Below are 19,542 nucleotides of genomic sequence, written 5' to 3' on the forward strand. Positions count from 1 at the left end.
TGTCATACGAATTGGAATACTAACCCCTCGCCAATTCTGGCGACGGGGTTAGCATTCCACCCTTCTAGAGGGACACGACATGCCTGTAACCTATAACCCGGTTAAAAGTCAGACAGAGCCTTAGCATCCACAAAATGGATGCTGCCACCGAGACACAAGTCTGCCCTCCTGCTGCTGGGAGTCCTCCCAGAGCAGGAGATAAGGACAAAGGGTTTCCTGCCAGGGGCGGTGCCAGCACCGTCCCAGACAGGGTTTTGTGTATTGTAGGTAGGCAGGGCTTTAGAGGAAGGTGACTGCACGTGGCACCCCGGTGCTCACTGTGCATAGGCTGGCTGGAACCAGTTCCAGGGTCACTCCAGACCCTGTGCTGGGGAAAAGCCCGCCAAGGAAGTGGGTGTAACCACCCCCCTCCTGGTCCCACCCATAGGGCAGGACCTAGTCGCGTGCCAGCCCCCTTTTACAGGATAAAGGTAGAGACTGGCCCCCTTCCAAATCAGATCATCTTTGAATCCTGAAACTACTTTCCACGAAAGGAACTCAAGACTTCTTCCTAAGATTTCTCCCTTGTGACTAAGGAGTAGTCACCCTGCATCCGCAGGCACCATCTTAAGAACACTGCGGTCTGCTGCAAGTCTCTCCTCCGGATCAAGACTGCCCAGCTCGACGAGAACCGGCTTCCCTGGCACCTCTGACCTCTACCTGCATCATCAGTCACGCTGAGATTCGTGGGTGTGACGAGACCTCGAGGGACCGGCCATCTTCAAGACTGCACGACTTCTTTCCAGCAAGCCCGCCGAGTAATTTCCTGGTGAGTGCTTTGGGGTCCGAGAAGCCCCGACCCTGAGCAGCTCCAGCACCGAAGTGCAGCCTCCCAGCATCTCCACGATCTGCGTGGGGCCCTTCTGCTTTTTGCTGCTCACCGCGTTGTTTGGCTACTAGCCCGCTGGCTTGTGGCCTTCTGAACGACGCCCGACGACATTTCTGCTGCTGGTCTGGTTGCTCCAGGCTGGCCCTTGCTCCCTTCTAAAAGAGGAGCCCCCCGGACCCTCCTGGTCCACTCAAGACGCCATTTTGAGTCCACCGCGTGGGCTTGAATTAGCCAAGGCTTGTTGCCCAATCCTGGGTAACTTCGACGCCGACAGCTTCATCCATCGTGGGACAGCTCGCCTCTCCATCCTGGTCGCCGACAACGCCTCCTGGTCCGTGAGATCTGCAGAGCCAGCGTCGCCCACTCACCTAGTCGAGGTGACTTCGCCCGGTGCCATCCTGGTGCCCACTTAATCACTGGCTAGTGATTCAAGAACTTGGTCCCCTCTGCTTTCAGGTTTCTTCTTCCTTGATCCAGGCTTGGATCCATAGAACTTTCCTTCACTGGTCGCCTGCCAGCAACTTCCTTCTTCCAGGCTCCTGGTCCGGCAACGAGATTCCCGACGTCTTTTCAGACCTATGCAGCTGCAGCCCCTGGGCTAGGTAACTTCGGCACTTCGGTGTCCCAGCATAGCCTCACTATCCTAGGGTCAGGATCCACTGTCGTTTTCTTCCTACCAGGTCGGGTTCGCCCGTGAACACTAACTTTGCCTTTACTAGCCTCCATAGACTTTGTCCCGCATCCCGCGTGAGAGTGCACACTCTGCACCCGAGTCCCCTAGGTCTCCTAGAAGTAATCTAACGATTCCCTAGTTAAGTCCTAGCGATTCCAAAGCCTATTAGTACTGTACTTACCTGCTAGTAATTTCGCATTCCACTTTTTAAGTATATGGTTTTTCGTGCCCCTCGGGCATTTGTGTATAACGTGCTAACTTAAGTATTTTCGTAAGAGTTTTGTTGTGTGCCTAGCACCCTGTCCTCATAAAGAGTACAGGGTTGTTGTGATTCTAATAAATACACTGTTTATTTTCATAACACTTGTGTGGTGTCCTTTCACTGGGTGTTCAAGGGGTAATGTGATGGTAAAACAGCTGGCTTAACACGCCCTCTAGAGTCTTAGCCTTAGACTGCTCGTATCCATGCTACTAGGATAGCTGGTCTATAAGGTTGACTTACAACCAATCATCAATAAGGGTTGTTTGGACTGATATATAGTGATCACTAGAATAGTGAACACTGCACATCAGGCCAACTTCTCACATTGGTGAGCAGCGGTTGGGATTTGAGCTTGCTGTTGTTTTACCACACATATCCTAAGAATATCTTGTGAAAGATCACATAAGTACTAAAGGTACATATAACTTAGCTTAGAATACTCTGAGTTCTACTGAACCAGCTGTTGTAGCTCCTAGGGCCTAGCACACCCTAAACTACAACTCTAGCAAGGGATCAGTAGGCAAACATATAGTGTAGGTAAGTGCACCACTTACACCTCACTAGAAAAGCATGTCGACTCAGGAGGACTCTACTGAGACTCCCCTGGTCAGTGTTGACCCTCCACAGGTCACTTCAAGATATGCAGCTCTCAGTTTCCATGAGATGAGACAGATCTGTGTCTCCAGAAAACTGAAGCAGGGGTCTAACCCCACCACTTCCTTTCTGATAGGTCTCTTAGAGACATATGATGCCAGAAAGCTTTCTCAGTTACATGAGAACATGCCAGCCTTAGAGGGAACCTCTGGGGATCCAGATCTCCACAACACTGATTCAGCAGTTGAGGAGGAGGATCAGGAGGTACTCTCTGGGGATGAGGTAGACAAGGGTCTTGAGGTAGTCAGAAGGCTAACTAGGACCAACTTAGACTTACTTGGGCTAGGATCTGGGGGCCCCCCAGTACTGACCCGAAGTGGGCCTAACCTTGGAGTTAGGAGAGATAGATCTCTTTCTAGGGACTCCAATAGATCTCTGCACTCTAATGCCTCTTCTCAGGGGAGAAGGAATCCTCCACAGAGGAGATTTACTTCCCCTCAGAGAAAGGAGCATGAAGCTAGGATGAGACAAGCTGAACTGAGGATTGAAAGGGAAGAAATTGCCCTGGCCAAAGAGAAGCTTGCCCTGGCAAGAGAGCAGCAGATGAGTGGGCTAGCTCCCACTGGTGGCAGCAATCTCCCAAGAGATAGAGAGAAGGGTTTAGATACTAAACACCTGACTAAAATAGTGCCCCCCTTTAAGCAAGGGGATGACATCCAGAAATGGATGGCTGCTCTGGAGAGGGCCTGCACTGTGCAGGGCATTCCCCAGAGTCAGTGGGCAGCTATACTGTGGCTCTCCTTTGATGGTAAAGGTAGAGATAAGCTCCTCACTACAAGAGTGGAGGATGCTAACAATTACCAGGTCCTGAAGAATACACTGGTTGATGGGTTTGGTTTAACCACTGAGCAGTACAGGTTGCTGTTCAGAGACACCCAGAAAACTCAGTCTCAGGACTGGTCTGATTTTGTGGATTGTGCCACTAAGGCTTTGGAGGGCTGGTTGCTGGGTAGCAAGGTTACAGATTACACAGGATTGTATAATCTAATGATGAGAGAACAAATTTTGAACAATTGTCAGAACCAGTTGCTGCACCAGCACCTTGTTGATTCAGATCTGACCTCTCCCCAAGAATTGGGAAAGAAGGCAGACAAATGGGTCAGGACAAGGATCAAGCAGAATCAGAACCAGAACCAGGGTGGTCAGAAGAAAGCAGACCAGAAGGGTAATGTTAAGAATGAGCAAAATGACCAGAAGTCTTCACCAGGTCCCCAACAAACCAAAGAGGGTGGGGGTCAGGCTTCCCAGAAGAAGAAGACTCAAGAAGGCCAGTCAAAAAGGTGGTGCCAGTACTGCAAAAGTAAATCTCACTGGTTTAGTGAGTGCACCAAAAGAGGAGGACAAACTCCTGCCACTACAGCTCCTAAAGCAACTGCACCCCCTAGTACAGTCAGTAGTGGTAGTGTCACTCCCAAGGCATTAGTTGGGTTAACCTTGGGTACTGAGGGGTCTGACAACTTAGTTGGCACACTCACTCAGGCTGTCCTTGTCTGTACAGGGGATATGGATATGTCCCCTGAAATAAGTCCCAATACTTTGGGCAAATACAGGCAGACACCTTTGATTAATGGAAAAATGGCTCAGGCCTATAGGGACACTTGTGCCAGTGTCACCATGGTGACACCTAACTTTGTGGACCCTGGACAGATCATGCCAGGTACTGATTTCCTGGTGACCAATGCCAGCAATGTCACTACTAGTCATAGTGTGGCAATTGTAGCTTTCTCCTGGGGTGGAGTGAAGGGACAAAAGAAAGTTGTAGTCAGTTCAGACCTCCCAGTTGATTGTTTGTTGGGCAATGATTTGGAGTCATCACAATGGTCAGAAGTGGAGCAGAGGACTCACATGGAGATGTTAGGCTTGCCAGCACATGTGCTTGCTGTGACTAGGTCACAGGCCAGAAGATGCCCCACTGAACAGGTGCTGGATCCTGAAATTATGGACCAGACACCTTCCAAGAAGAAGAGCAGTAAGGGTAAGGCTTTGCCTTCCCCCTTGCCCCAGGTTGAGGATCAAGTCTCTGAGGAGGCTGATCTAGAAGAGCTGAGGGAAACTGAGCCTAAAGAGCTTGAACTTGATCAAGTTGAGTTTCTGGGCTCAGGGGGACCCTCCAGAGCAGACCTGGGGAAGGAACAGTTGAGCTGCCCTTCCCTTGAACCCCTCAGACAGCAGGCTGCTGCTGAGGCTGCAGGGAATGCCACAGGTGCCCACAGGGTATACTGGGAAGATGGACTCCTGTACTCTGAGTCAAGAGACCCCAAGCCTGGTGCAACCAGGAGGCTGGTCATCCCCTTGTCTCTGAGAGGTTTCCTTCTCACCTTGGCCCATGAGATTCCCCTTGCAGGTCATTTAGGTCAGACAAAGACTTGGGACAGGCTTGTCTCACACTTTCACTGGCCCCATATGAATGAGAATACCAAGGAGTTTTGTCGCTCATGTGTCACTTGCCAAGCCAGTGGTAAGTCAGGTGGCACAACAAAGGCCCCCCTCATACCACTACCTGTGGTGGGGGTTCCCTTTGAAAGAGTGGGGATTGACATTGTTGGTCCAATGGAACCCCAGACAGCATCAGGACACAAGTTTATACTGGTGGTGGTGGACCATGCCACCAGGTATCCTGAGGCTATTCCCCTTAGGACCACTACAGCCCCTGTAGTGGCAAGAGCCCTAGTTGGAGTGTTCTCCAGAGTGGGTTTCCCTAAGGAGGTCGTTTCTGACAGAGGTACAAACTTCATGTCAGGATATCTGACTGCCATGTGGAAAGAGTGTGGTGTGAACTACAAGTTCACCACACCCTATCATCCACAATGCAATGGGCTTGTTGAGAGATTCAACAGGACCCTGAAAGGGATGATTCATGGACTACCTGAACCTCTTAGGAGAAGATGGGATGTCCTGATCCCCTGCCTCTTGTTTGCTTACAGAGAGGTCCCACAGAAGGGGGTTGGCTACAGCCCTTTTGAGCTTCTGTATGGGCATCCTGTAAGAGGACCCCTGTGTTTGGTGAAGGAAGGATGGGAGAGACCTCTCAAAAAGCCTGCAACCAACATAGTGGACTATGTACTTGGTCTCCGCTCCAGGATGGCTGAGTATATGGAGAAGGCATCTAAAAACCTTGAGGCCAGCCAGGAACTTCAAAAAGCTTGGCATGACCAAAAGGCTGTACTGACTGTGTACCAGCCAGGACAGAAGGTGTGGGTGCTGGAGCCAGTGGCCCCAGCAGCTCTGAAAGACAAATGGTCTGGGCCCCACACCATCATTGAGCAAAAGGGAGAGGTTACCTACTTGGTGGACCTTGGAACTCCCAGGAGCCCTCTCAGAGTGCTCCATGTTAACAGGCTCAAGGCATATGTTGACAGGAAGGACATGAGCTTGCTCATGGCCACAGATGAGGGACAGGAGGAAGAGAGTGACCCTCTCCCAGACCTGCTCACTCAGAATCCTGATGATGGGTCAGTTGATGGTGTTGTCTTTTGTGGCAGCCTCACTGAACATCAGCAACAGGATTGCAGGCAAGTTCTGCAATCCTTTCGACATATGTTCTCTCTGACACCCAGCCAAACTGATTGGTGTACCCATGATGTTGACACTGGAGACAGTCTGCCTGTCAAGAGTAAAATCTACAGGCAGCCTGATCATGTTAGAGACTGCATCAAAACTGAAGTGCAGAAAATGTTGGAACTGGGAGTCATTGAGCCCTCAGATAGCCCTTGGGCTAGCCCAGTAGTTCTAGTGCCAAAGCCTCACACCCAGGGTGGTAAGAGAGAGATGAGGTTTTGCGTAGACTACAGAGGCCTCAATGCAGTCACTAAGACTGATGCCCACCCAATCCCAAGAGCAGATGAGCTTATAGATAGGTTGGCTTCTGCCAACTTCTTAAGCACATTTGATTTGACAGCTGGGTATTGGCAAATCAGGTTAGCTGAGGAAGCCAAACCCAAGACAGCATTTTCTACCCCTGGAGGGCATTATCAATTTGTGGTAATGCCCTTTGGACTGAAAAATGCACCTGCCACCATCCAAAGGTTGGTGAATCAAGTCCTCACTGGGCTGGATGACTTCTGTGCAGCTTATCTTGACGATATTGCTGTCTTTAGCTCCACCTGGGAGGATCACCTGGTCCACCTGAGGAGAGTGTTAGAGGCCCTGCAAAAGGCAGGCCTCACTATCAAGGCCACAAAGTGCCAGATAGGGCAGTCACAGGTTGTATACCTGGGCCACCTTGTAGGTGGAGGCCAGGTTCAGCCACTGGAGAGTAAGATACAGGCCATCAAGGACTGGACTCCTCCAATCACCCAGACTCAGGTTCGAGCTTTATTGGGCCTGACTGGGTACTATAGGAAGTTTGTCAGAAATTATGGGTCCATAGTGACCCCCCTTAATGACCTGACAAGCAAGAAGATGCCAAAGAAAGTTCAGTGGACAGCAAGCTGTCAGAAAGCATTCAATGACCTAAAGCAGGCCATGTGCACAGCACCTATCCTCAAGAGTCCAGATTACTCCAAGCCATTCATTGTCCAAACAGATGCTTCTGAGTTGGGTGTGGGAGCTGTTCTGTCTCAACTGAATTTTGATGGTAATGATCAGCCTATTGCTTTCATTAGTAGAAGGTTGACACCCAGAGAGAAAAATTGGTCAGCTATTGAGAGGGAGGCCTTTGCTGTGGTCTGGGCCCTGAAGAAGCTGAGGGCCTACTTGTTTGGCACTCACTTCACCATTCAGACAGACCATAAGCCCCTCTTGTGGCTAAATCAGATGAAGGGTGAAAACCCCAAACTGCTTAGGTGGTCCATTTCCCTACAGGGGATGGATTTTACAGTGGAGCATAGACCTGGGACTGATCACAGCAATGCTGATGGGCTCTCCAGGTATTTCCACTTAGAGCAAGAAGACTCACCTGGTCAAGGTTAGCTTATTGTCCCAAAGTTTGGGGGGGGGTCATGTAGGAGAGTAGGGTCTGCAATCCTATGATCACCCAGATTTTTGCTTTTTGCTGCACTGGTTTACGACTTTCCCTGGCTGTGGGCCTGCTAATCAGACCCACAGCCTAGCTGTTCTCTCTATCCAAATTGTACTCAGGTACTGAATTGGCACTGGGCCCTCTCCAAGTCCCTGTACCCAGGGCTGAGGTGCACCCAGAAGTCTCCCAGGGGCTGAAGCATGTATTATGCCACCCCTGGATTGACTAACTAAAACTGACACAACTGGCTGCACGACAGCTGGGGCAAGGTGGTGTACTCACCCTTTGCTTTAGATATAGTATACCTATATCTAACCCTAAAAATGGACACACAGATCTCCTATCAGTCACTCCTATAGCAGGCCTTAACAATCCTGAAGGCAGAGTGCTTGGAATCGTGTGAGATGGTGCTCTAGCATGAGCTGAGCCTGTCTGCGGCTTTCGGGATCCATCCCTTAGCCGTTTCCATGATATCGCATACCATATACTCTTAAGTGCATTATAATCCTCGCGGTTATGTGCCAACTCTGGTATCGCTTTATCAAAACATGTCGAGTAAGGTGTCATACGAATTGGAATACTAACCCCTCGCCAATTCTGGCGACGGGGTTAGCATTCCACCCTTCTAGAGGGACACGACATGCCTGTAACCTATAACCCGGTTAAAAGTCAGACAGAGCCTTAGCATCCACAAAATGGATGCTGCCACCGAGACACAAGTCTGCCCTCCTGCTGCTGGGAGTCCTCCCAGAGCAGGAGATAAGGACAAAGGGTTTCCTGCCAGGGGCGGTGCCAGCACCGTCCCAGACAGGGTTTTGTGTATTGTAGGTAGGCAGGGCTTTAGAGGAAGGTGACTGCACGTGGCACCCCGGTGCTCACTGTGCATAGGCTGGCTGGAACCAGTTCCAGGGTCACTCCAGACCCTGTGCTGGGGAAAAGCCCGCCAAGGAAGTGGGTGTAACCACCCCCCTCCTGGTCCCACCCATAGGGCAGGACCTAGTCGCGTGCCAGCCCCCTTTTACAGGATAAAGGTAGAGACTGGCCCCCTTCCAAATCAGATCATCTTTGAATCCTGAAACTACTTTCCACGAAAGGAACTCAAGACTTCTTCCTAAGATTTCTCCCTTGTGACTAAGGAGTAGTCACCCTGCATCCGCAGGCACCATCTTAAGAACACTGCGGTCTGCTGCAAGTCTCTCCTCCGGATCAAGACTGCCCAGCTCGACGAGAACCGGCTTCCCTGGCACCTCTGACCTCTACCTGCATCATCAGTCACGCTGAGATTCGTGGGTGTGACGAGACCTCGAGGGACCGGCCATCTTCAAGACTGCACGACTTCTTTCCAGCAAGCCCGCCGAGTAATTTCCTGGTGAGTGCTTTGGGGTCCGAGAAGCCCCGACCCTGAGCAGCTCCAGCACCGAAGTGCAGCCTCCCAGCATCTCCACGATCTGCGTGGGGCCCTTCTGCTTTTTGCTGCTCACCGCGTTGTTTGGCTACTAGCCCGCTGGCTTGTGGCCTTCTGAACGACGCCCGACGACATTTCTGCTGCTGGTCTGGTTGCTCCAGGCTGGCCCTTGCTCCCTTCTAAAAGAGGAGCCCCCCGGACCCTCCTGGTCCACTCAAGACGCCATTTTGAGTCCACCGCGTGGGCTTGAATTAGCCAAGGCTTGTTGCCCAATCCTGGGTAACTTCGACGCCGACAGCTTCATCCATCGTGGGACAGCTCGCCTCTCCATCCTGGTCGCCGACAACGCCTCCTGGTCCGTGAGATCTGCAGAGCCAGCGTCGCCCACTCACCTAGTCGAGGTGACTTCGCCCGGTGCCATCCTGGTGCCCACTTAATCACTGGCTAGTGATTCAAGAACTTGGTCCCCTCTGCTTTCAGGTTTCTTCTTCCTTGATCCAGGCTTGGATCCATAGAACTTTCCTTCACTGGTCGCCTGCCAGCAACTTCCTTCTTCCAGGCTCCTGGTCCGGCAACGAGATTCCCGACGTCTTTTCAGACCTATGCAGCTGCAGCCCCTGGGCTAGGTAACTTCGGCACTTCGGTGTCCCAGCATAGCCTCACTATCCTAGGGTCAGGATCCACTGTCGTTTTCTTCCTACCAGGTCGGGTTCGCCCGTGAACACTAACTTTGCCTTTACTAGCCTCCATAGACTTTGTCCCGCATCCCGCGTGAGAGTGCACACTCTGCACCCGAGTCCCCTAGGTCTCCTAGAAGTAATCTAACGATTCCCTAGTTAAGTCCTAGCGATTCCAAAGCCTATTAGTACTGTACTTACCTGCTAGTAATTTCGCATTCCACTTTTTAAGTATATGGTTTTTCGTGCCCCTCGGGCATTTGTGTATAACGTGCTAACTTAAGTATTTTCGTAAGAGTTTTGTTGTGTGCCTAGCACCCTGTCCTCATAAAGAGTACAGGGTTGTTGTGATTCTAATAAATACACTGTTTATTTTCATAACACTTGTGTGGTGTCCTTTCACTGGGTGTTCAAGGGGTAATGTGATGGTAAAACAGCTGGCTTAACACGCCCTCTAGAGTCTTAGCCTTAGACTGCTCGTATCCATGCTACTAGGATAGCTGGTCTATAAGGTTGACTTACAACCAATCATCAATAAGGGTTGTTTGGACTGATATATAGTGATCACTAGAATAGTGAACACTGCACATCAGGCCAACTTCTCACAGGGCCAGTCGCGGACAAGGAACGAACGGCACCAGAAATGGCGCCGGCCGGACCGGCGCCACCTCCCGATAGGGATCCCAGGCCGGAACAAAATGGTCCTGGAACCGGGGCGAGGGAGGGATAAACGGCACCCAGTGTGGTGCCGAGGGTGGTGCTGGGACCGGGGCCGGAGCAGGCAGTGCCGCACCTCGTGGCGCCAACGGCGTGGTATCCTGTGGCGCCGGGGCTTGCGCCAGTGGCAGTGCAGCCGGGCCAACAGGATCTGAACGCAAAACTGTAGGGCCCGAAGGCGCGCCGGCGGGAGCCCGAGGCCTAAAAAGGCGGTCCATGGCAGCTGGAAACTCTTGCACCTGTTTGGAAGTCGCCGATGGACCCGGGTATGGCGGGTAGGTCACGGGACTCCCAGGCTCCAGAGGAGCCGCAGGGCAGAGCCCCTGTTCCCCTCGGCCGCATCCAAGGAGCGACAGGGGACGACGGAGAGCGAACACGCTTCGACTTTTTTTTGTGGCGATGATTACCGAATCCGAAGGCGAAGACTTGGAGCCCGAGGAGCGACGGCTCCGGTCCCGTGAGCAGTCCCACGAACGTCCCCTAGACCCGGAGTGCGGCGTGACGAATGCTGGACCTCCATATATTTCCTACGCCGCTCCGCAAGGCCTTGGGGGCCATGGCCCGGCAGTCCCAGAAGTTGTGGTCAGTCTCCAGGCAGTAGAGACAAACATCGTGGGGGTACGCCACCGACAAATGACGGCGACAGGCCCCACAAGACTTAAAGCCGGCCATCCCTACGTGCACCAGGAGAAAAAAGAGGGAGACCAAAGTCTAAAAATAGCAGTCAAAAAATGACTTGGGTACATGCTCAATACGGATCTGCACTTACTGGCGCGGAAAAATAAAGAGCTGACGTCAGTGTGCATGGGTGGTGCCTAAGTACCCTCCGTGAAGTCATCTGGGCACTGATGACGCCAGTGACGGACGCGGAGCCGCAGGACGCCTCCTACTGACACTGGGGTACCGCTAAGCAAAACTTTCCGGATCCAGTCTGACACCTGGGGATATTCTAACGTGTCTCTTTCAGATACACAAACATGTGTCAGATCTGGTACCCTGGAATGACAATTGCATGACTACCTTCACAGAGCTGCAAGAATGCCTTTGCAGGGCACCAGCTTTGGGAATGCCAAATTATAACAAGTGCTTTGTGTTATTCTGCAGTAAGTGAGAAGGTTGTGCTCTTTCAGTGTTAACACAAATGCATGGAAGCAACCATAGGCTTATTGCCTACTTTTTAGCTACACTTGATCCTGCAGCTGCTGTGCCTGGATGTCTGAAAGGGGTTGCATCTATGTATGAGATTTTTGAGCAGTGTGAAAGCATTCTTATGGGTCAACCACTGACAGTATTCGTGCACCACTCAGTGGAGATACTGTTGGCTCGTACGTGAACACAGTATCTGACCAATAATCAGTTGACAGAGTATGAGCAGGTTTTCTTGGGTGCAGAGAATAGGAATCTGAAGAGCTGTACAGTGTTGAACCCAGCTAGTTTGATGCCATTGCCTGGAAATGTGAAAGTGGTGGATGAAGCCGAACAGGATTGCTTGGATGTGACCAAGTTATGTACGAAGATGCGTCCTGATATTTCTGAAGAGCCACTGCTTGAATCTGATCATGTATTGTTTGGTGATCATTTTTGTTTGAGAGACAATGAAGGGAATTTGAAAGCAGTGTATGCTGTGTGTACAGTTGGAGGTGTGGAAGCTTCAAGGTTACAATGAGTGCTTTCTGCGCAGGTGGCAGAGCTCATAGGTCTGACGTGAGCGTAAACCATTTCAGAACAGAGTTACATTTTACACGGATAATCAGTATGGCTTTGGAGTCGTACATGACTCTACACAATTGTGGTCACTGCGTGGGTTCATGAAGTACTCTGGTTCGCCCATCAGAAAAGGGGAGTGCATGAGAAACCTTTTTCAGTCCCTACAATTGCCTGCCCAAATTGCTGTTGTGAAATGTGTTGCACACTGACAAGTTACCGACTAGGTCACAGTCAGGAACTGCTATGCAGAGGAGATGGCAAAATGCTGTGCTTTGAATGTGCACACATTTAATTAAGAAATCTTCAAAAACACATCAGATGTCACAGACTGTACTATGATTTTGTCAGCCTTAGACACTTGGGAGAAGGCTAGGAAGCTACAGGATGAGGTGATAGAAGCAGAACAGCAGGGTTGAGTGCGAGCAGGCTGTACCAAGAGGGAACATGATGTGAGGAATTACATTGATGGTAGACCTGTATTGCCTGACAGTTTATTGTCACCAATGGCAAGGCACTACAATGGTCCTGCAAATGCTGTGAGAGATGCTATGATGCGTCTTTTTCAACAGGTGTGGTACAATCCCAGATTTAGAGAAACTGCAGAGACACTATGTCATCTTTGTGTAATATATCAGCAACAAAACCCAGGAAGAAGAACACAGGTTATCATGACTCACATTGGTAAATCTGCAGGTCTTTTTAGACAGATGCAAATGGACTTCATAGAGATGTCCCATTGCAACTGTTTGAGATATGTTTTGGTCACTGTGTTCATTTCATCAAAATGGGTTGAAGCGAATCCTACTGGAAGAAAAGACAGTTTGACTGTAGCAAAATTGCTGTTGACTCCAAGAGTCTGGATTTCCGGCTTCACTTGAGTCAGACAGAGGAACTCATTTTAACAATAAGGCCCTAAAAGGTTTATGTGCCACACTAAAGGTTGAGCAGAAGCTTCATTGCAGTTTTTGACAGGAGGCTTCCGGGTGGTGGAGCAGATCAATGGCACATTGAAATCCAGACTGGCAAAAACAGTGTGCTTCTATGTCTCTGAAGTGGCCAGATGCATTGCCTCGTGTGTTGATGAGTTTGAGGGGTATTATAGATAAGAGGAGAGGAGAGGAGTGTCGCCCGACGGAGTGATCATAGGACATGTGATGAGGCTACCAGATGTTCCTGCTAATGCATTAGTCAATATAAAAGATGATCTGATATTGGAGTATTGCAAGTGTCTCGCTGATGTGGTAGGTTCTGACTCTCACCAGGTTGGAGCAGTGCCATGACCTTAGTACGGTGGACTGGGTAATGGTGAAGAAGCACGTACACAGAATGTGCCTGGAACCTCACTGGAGGGGCCTTTCCAGGTGACCCTGGTCACCAATAACGCAGCCAGGTGCTGGGGTCTCCTGAACTGTGTACACATAGCTCATACTCTCAGAGTTCCAAGTCCGCCTGTTCCTGAAGTGCTGGTGGTAACAGTGAGTTCGAGGGATCAGGTTTGCCAAGCTGTTGCGGACCAGTAAGCTACTGGGACAGCACTAGTTTGGCCTGAGGGAGTTCAGCGAGAGTTAACTGCAGGTTCCGAATGAAGAGAGTAGACTACAAAAGATACAGACCCCAACGAAGGGCATAGTGAAGTAAGAAAGCGAGTTGTGCCCAGAGAACACTGCCCCAAAAGAGATGAGATTCTGAGAAGGTGTCTGATGTCAGGATGAATACCACCAACTATTCCTGAAAGCTCTGAGCCATCAGATCAAAGTGACACAAATGATGAGCAACCATCTGTGAGGAGTTCAAAAATAGCAAAGGTAACAAGTCAAAGTTAGGCATCTCCTGACTGGGCTTATTTGGCTCCTAATGAGTGGGAACAGGAATTCTATGAGTTTTGTGCTAACAATATGTGTCCATCTGAACCTCCCTGAAGCGAAATGTGTTATTTGAAAAGTTTTACAAAGCATGAACAAGACCTGGCAGGGTATCAGAGTGCTGTGCAAAGAAGCCGACTGGTTAAGCTGGGAAAAGAAACGCAAATTTTTTTTTTTAAACGCAGCTATAGCAGATGTGCATTGCAGATAAAAATAGACATATAAGCAGATACCCTAGATGCAGATTGCATAGTAGAAAAGGGAGGGCAGGGTTGTAATGTTAATTCAGTTAGTTTGAAAGGTTACAGGACTTTTGTCGCATGTAGCTATTCAGGAGCAAAGCTTTGACTTCTTTTTCAAATGCAGAGGTAAAGGGGTTCGATCTCTTTTCTGGCAGAAGAACATTCCATATTCTTGGAGCAAGACTGAAGAAGGCGAGGTTGTAGGTTCTCTTCTTTTTGAACTTTGGTGGTTTCAGCAGTAGAGTGTTTGAATTTCTTACGGCAAGATTCCTACCCAATAGTTCAAGTTTATTTGCCAGGTACATGGGCGTGCTCTGATGCAGGACTTTGAGCGTCAAACAGGCTATCTTGTACCTGATCCTTGCATCGAAGGAGAGTCCGTTGAGCTGGATTAGATCTAGTGTGACGTGGTCACATTTTCTTGAGCCCATGATGAGTCTGGCATAAAAGTTCAGAGTGGCCCTTAAAGGGGCTAGTTTAGCTTTGGGTTCTCTTGTTGTTGCACTAATGTGGTCATGCATATTCAGTGATTTGCCCAGAATTAGGCCTAGTGATCTATTGGAGCTAACATGTGGGGTGCAATGGAGGACTGTTAGTAGTTTGAGCCAATCCTGCATGGGGGCAGTATGATTGTGGGGAGCAAGCATGAGGAATTTAGTCTTGAGTGTATTTAGAATAAAGTGATTGTGAGAGAACAGCTGTTAGTTTTCAAAAGAGCACAGTTGAGAGTAGAAATGTCGTCTGGTGAATATATTTTCATATACAGTTGAGTATCAGATGCGTACATATGATATTGTATGTTAGTCCATTTCACAATTTCGGTGAGAGGTTCCAAATACTGGTTAAAAAGAGTGAGTGTGTGGATCCTTGTGGGACTCCGATTGAGACCAGTTTACTGTTGAAAAGGTTGTGGTTGACTTTGATTGTTTGTGTTTCGTTCTGAAGGAACGAAGCAAACCAAGACTGGACTAGATAACCCCATCCTCGTTTAAAGAAGGTCAATTAATTTGTTGTGTTTGACCATGTCAAAAGCAGAGGAAAGTTCAAGCAGTATTAGTAGGCAAGGTTCGTTCTGGTCAAGAAGTCTTAGGGCATCATCAACAATGTGTGTTAGAGTGGTTTCGGTACTGCGTCCAGGTCTGAGGCCCGATTAATATTGGTCGAGGAGTTGAAACTGTTGAATGTGGTTTCACAGTTATGTATGTACGTATTTCTCAAGCAGTTTGGATAAAGTCATGATATTAGAAATTGGTCAGAAGTTGCTTGTATCAGATAAATCTGCATTAGGCTTCTTTGGGATGGGGGTGACTTGTCCAATCTTGAGGCAATATGGAATCAAGCCTTGCGAGAGAGATCGTTTAAGTGATTTGATGGTTTTAATGAAGTTATGATGTTGAGCAGCTCCGCATCGTCAGGTAGTCTGAAGGTTTTCCATGACACGTCATTTTTTGGAGTATAGATAACCGATTCAACTAGGGGCGAGCTCGCTCTAGGTGGCCACAAAGAAGGGATGGGCTAAGCCCGATTCTGTACGTCTGGTGTGGAGAGTTACAGATCTAATTCGATCTTAAATGTTTGTTTAATGAATTGGGCTGAGGACTCCTCGCTGCTTGGGATGGAGTCCTTGAGTGCCACGAGTTATCAGAGGAGCGGTTCGCTTGTTGATTCTTAATTTCAAAATGTTTTCTTGGTCTCTTTTAGGCCTGGTCAAGGTGCGATCTAATGTGATCAGTTTTGGTGCTGCGTATATGTTTGTTATGAGTATTTCTTGTCTTCCTTTGTTGTTTAAGGTTAGTTAGGGAGGGAGGGAGAATGTCTCCAAGATCTTTCTGCAAGCCTAAGTTTACGACGTTCCTTGTTAATGTGAGCCGTTGAACCAAGGTTTTGAATATTTGCTGGGTATCCTTTTGAGATGTGAAGGAGCAAGTGCGTCGAAATCAGTCATGGAGTGAATTTAGTGATCAGGGAGTGCATCCAAATTTGTCATATTGGGGGCACGGCGGAAGAAGATTAATGCTCATAATGGTAAGATAATTTGCTTCTTTTGTTTGTCAGATATCTAGACCATTGTTTGGTCTTACGAGGTTATCTCATCTGGTCAACCTCACGATTTTAGATTATACATTATTCCCTCTCCAATTTTCAATGCTGATCTCGCCAAATCCATATACAGCAATGGTAACATTCTTATTCAATCATCAGATCAAAATCTAGAAATGTTTGACAAATTCTTTTTTAGGAGTAAAAATTCAGTGGCTAACAATATAACTTCTACTCCACAAAATCTAAAATCTTAAGTGAACCCTCAATTGACTGTTACCAGTGCTACCTCCCTACACACCATCTTCATCACTTATTAGAAATAGGGTTGAACTTACCCCTTGCTCCATTGGGGAATCATCTGTGATCGAACCAAGGCCGCATATATCTGCAAAAATCTGCCTATACACCAACTCACCGAACTTCCCTGATCCTTCCACTCACATGACATTGAAACATAATGCTCACCCCGCTATTATTTATTAATTATTATTTTCAGAGATTTATAGAGCGCGGAACAGACCATCAAGGGTATCAGAGTGCTTTACAGTACATGGGAATAGTAATAACATAATTAAAGGAAGAGTACATAGAGCCATGGGGAAATCATAGAACAGGGCATTAGGAAGTGACCTAAAGAGTGAAGGTGATAAAGTACAGGTAGGTAAGTAGAAATAAGAAATAACATAATTGAGAACTTGGTCTACTACCCTCTCCCCTTCTAATGTAAACTCACCCATAGGTAGCTCCCTGTCCTGCAACATGCTCCTCAACCCACAGGTTGCATCGGACCTACAACCCAGGAAACCTAGTGAAGGCAACACATTGACACACCTTCATACCCATATCTCACTCCCCACCTCCGACACATCATCCATAATACAGCAACAGCCAGTCAACTCTCCCACTACCTACCTCCTCTCTTATGAGGAATCCACTCTGCCTACTTCCTCTCTCCCTTCAGATGGATCTCATTCAGTCTACCACCAGACCTCCCATACACATGATAAACCTTCCCTACATTGAGGAGAAGCTGGCTGACATCAAGAATGATCTTAAACTAGGTAAGGAGGTGCTTCAGATCTTATTACACTTCTCTTTAAGAATGGAGAAGTTTTGTGATCTCAGTATGATTTCTGAGATTAATCAACCTAGCCTCTCCACAATGGTCAAACACTCCCGTAGGGAAATCTCGGCCAGGAATGAGGCAGGGAATCAGCACAGAAACTCTCAGCCATATACTAATAATTACTTTAGACCAAATTGGATTAACGATCATTTAACTGATGAGGACATTCATTCCCTATTACAATACTACAAATCCGATCAATTTGAACCTGCTCCCTCAATGTTCAATATCCAAACTATTTCCCCCAATCCATTTAGGGAACCCAGTGTCTGCCTCAGATCTGTGAGCAAATAAAACTTTTTAACTGTCCACATATCACACCTTAAAACTGTAGTGACGAAATCTCACATCAAATCGATGCTTATTAACGAATATGTTCAGTTACAACGCGATCAAAATGATCACGGTATGTAACATCGCATTTTTTACTACGCAAGTCGTTACAACGACTTGCGCTGGAGGGCACTGGACTTAGGAGTAGTAAGATTTACAATTCCAACACCAGGTGTTAGAATAGTAAATCTTACAATTCCTTAGGTTATAGCGCCCTCCAGTGCAAGTCGATGTAACGCTTGCATTGTAATGGCAGCGTTCTAAATGCATCGCGGTGTAATCACCGCGATGTAAAGGATGTTTACCCTTATTAACGTCAGATCAGCGGTAAGACATGCAGCTGATAATGCAGACCTCATACTCTCACATGAACTAGATCTCCTGATCTCAACTGAAACTTGGCTCATGGACACCTCTACACCAATCCTGAACATTCTAGTTCCCTCTGACTATGACATTATTAGAGTGGATAGACCAGTTAAAATTGGGGGTGGCATTGCTTGCATCCATCGAGCTGGTCTCTCTTTGGGACAAATACACTCTGTTTCGATGTCCTCCTACGAACAGCTGGAAATCGAAATCGTCAAGATAATATGTACACTCCACACGATCTACCACCCCTCTGGAGACAATCCTCTGTCCATCGAACAAATAATGGAGACCATATGAGTTGATGCTGACAAATGACACGACCGTATCTTCCTTGGGGATTTCAACCTACACTGGAACAACAAAACTGATCCTTTACTCTGCACCTTCAAGACTTTCCTGCCTACCTGAACCTCACCCAGTCTTGCAACAAGCCTACACAACACAAAGGTTCCACCCTGGATCTTATCACCAGAGATAACATCATACAGCTAACTTGCGACTGGTCAGATCACCTCCTAATCTCATTTCGCATCATGGAAAGGTGTTGACCAGATGAGATAACCTCGTAAGACCAAACAATGGTCTAGATATCTGAGAAATATGCCTTCACTAGGTAGCCTGGGTTGTAGTTCCGATGAAACCTGTGGTTTGGGGAGCATGTTGCAGGACAGGGAGCTACCTATGGGTGAGTTTACATTAGAAGGGGAGAGGGTAGTAGACCAAGTTCTCAATTATGTTATTTTTATTTCTACTTAACTACCTGTACTTTATCACCTTCACTCTTTAGGTCACTTCCTAATGCCCTGTTCTATGATTGCCCCATGGCTCTATGTACTCTTCCTTTAATTATGTCATTACTATTCCCATGTACTGTAAAGCGCTCTGATACCCTTGAGGGTCTTGTCCGCGCTCTATAAAACTCTGAAAATAATAAATAAATAATAAATAATAGCGGGGTGAGCATTATGTTTCAATGTCATGTGAGTGGAAGGATCAGGGAAGTTCGGTGAGTTGGTGTATAGGCAGATTTTTGCAGATATATGCGGCCTTGGTTCAATCACAGATGATTCCCCAATGGAGCAAGGGGTAAGTTCAACCCTATTTCTAATAAGTGATGACGATGGTGTGTAGGGAGGTAGCACTGGTAACAGTCCATTGAGGGTTCACTTAAGATGCTAGATTTTGTGGAGTAGAAGTTATATTGTTAGCCACTGAATTTTTACTCCTAAAAAAGAATTTGTCAAACATTTCTAGATTTTGATCTGATGATTGAATAAGAATGTTACCATTGCTGTATATGGATTTGGCGAGATCAGCATTGAAAATTGGAGAGGGAATAATGTTTAATCTAAAATCGTGAGGTTGACCAGATGAGATAACCTCGTAAGACCAAACAATGGTCTAGATATCTGACAAACAAAAGAAGCAAATTATCTTACCATTATGAGCATTAATCTTCTTCCGCCGCCCCCCCCAATATGACAAATTTGGATGGACTCCCTGATCACTAAATTCACTCCATGACTGATTTTGACGCACTTGCTCCTTCACATCTCAAAAGGATACCCAGCAAATATTCAAAACCTTGGTTCAATGGCTCACATTAACAAGGAACGTCGTAAACTTCGGCTTGCAGAAAGA

The 19,542-nt window shown here is 47.9% G+C and overlaps 1 protein-coding gene across 3 annotated transcripts in view; it reads right to left on the reverse strand.

Annotated features, from left to right (window-relative positions):
- The window catches only part of SMARCA2 (SWI/SNF related BAF chromatin remodeling complex subunit ATPase 2), a 1,851,064-nt gene that overhangs the window by 1,506,664 nt on the left and 324,858 nt on the right, over nucleotides 1-19,542 (reverse strand). The gene's annotated exons all lie outside the window — the stretch shown is intronic.

Source organism: Lissotriton helveticus, chromosome 2_1 (assembly GCF_964261635.1).
Source record: "Lissotriton helveticus chromosome 2_1, aLisHel1.1, whole genome shotgun sequence".
Lineage (NCBI taxonomy): Eukaryota > Metazoa > Chordata > Amphibia > Caudata > Salamandridae > Lissotriton > Lissotriton helveticus.